Source organism: Nerophis ophidion, linkage group LG07, assembly GCF_033978795.1.
Source record: "Nerophis ophidion isolate RoL-2023_Sa linkage group LG07, RoL_Noph_v1.0, whole genome shotgun sequence".
NCBI lineage: Eukaryota > Metazoa > Chordata > Actinopteri > Syngnathiformes > Syngnathidae > Nerophis > Nerophis ophidion.
Genome location: NC_084617.1, coordinates 25,559,078 through 25,560,429, shown reverse-complemented (window position 1 = coordinate 25,560,429; position 1,352 = coordinate 25,559,078).

Below are 1,352 nucleotides of genomic sequence, written 5' to 3'. Positions count from 1 at the left end.
CAGCAGCCTGATCAAACATCCTGCTTGCGGACAGGAAGTCAAACTCTTTCATTTTAATTTATTGAACACCTGGACACACAAACAGCATATATTGAAAAAAATACAAAACTAATTTGAAATAAATAGATAAACATAATTTAAATTATACAAACAAATACATATACACAAATCGATTAATAAAGATTGGGTTATGTAACCCAGGGGTCACCAACGCGGTGCCCGCGGGCACTAAGTAGCCCGTAAGGAGCAGATGAGTCGCCCGCTGGCCTGTTCTAAAAATAGCTCAAATAGCAGCACTTACCAGTGAGCTGCCTCTATTTTTTAAATTGTATTTATTTACTAGCAAGCTGGTCTCGCTTTGCTCGACATTTTTAAATTTAAGAGAGACAAAACTCAAATAGAATTTGAAAATCCAAGAAAATATTTTAAAGACTTGGTCCTCACTTGTTTAAATAAATTCTTTATTTTTTATTTTTACTTTGCATCTTATAACTTTCAAAAAGACAATTTTAGAGAAAAAAAATACAACCTTAAAAATGATTTTAGGTTTTTTAAACACATATACCTTTTTAACTTTTAAATTCCTTCCTCTTCTTTCCTGACAATTTAAATCAATGTTCAAGTACATTTATTTTTTTTATTGTAAATAATAATAAATACATTTTAATTTAATTCTTCATTTTAGCTTCTGTTTCTAAGACGAAGGAAATTTGTGAAATATTTCTTCAAATTTTTATGATTAAAATTAAAAAAAAAAAATTCTGGCAAATCTAGAAAATCTGTAGAATAAAATTTAAATAATATTTCAAAGTCTTTTGAATTTATTTTAATTTTTTTGTTCTGGAAAATCTAGAAGAAATAATGATTTGTGTTTGTTAGAAATATAGCTTGGTCCAATTTGTTATATAGTCTAACAAAGTGCAGATTGGATTTTAACCTATTTAAAACATTTCATTAAAATTCTAAAAATAATCTTAATCAGGAAAAATTACTAATGATGTACCATAAATCCTTTTTTTTTAATTTTTCAAAAAGATTCGATTTAGCTAGTTTTTCTCTTCTTTTTTTCGGTTGAATTTTGAATTTTAAAGAGTCGAAATTGAAGATAAACTATGTTTCAAGATTTTCATTTTTTTCGTGTTTTCTCCTCTTTTAAACCGTTCAATTAAGTGTTTTTCTCATCATTTATTCTTTACAAAAAACCTTCCGCAGACGGAATGACGGACAGAAATACCCTTTTTTTTAAAATATATATTTATCTGTTTCCATATGGATTTATTGTGAGAAATAATTAAGATGATCAGTGTTTCCACAAAGATAAATATCATTAATTATTAACCATAGCATAGATT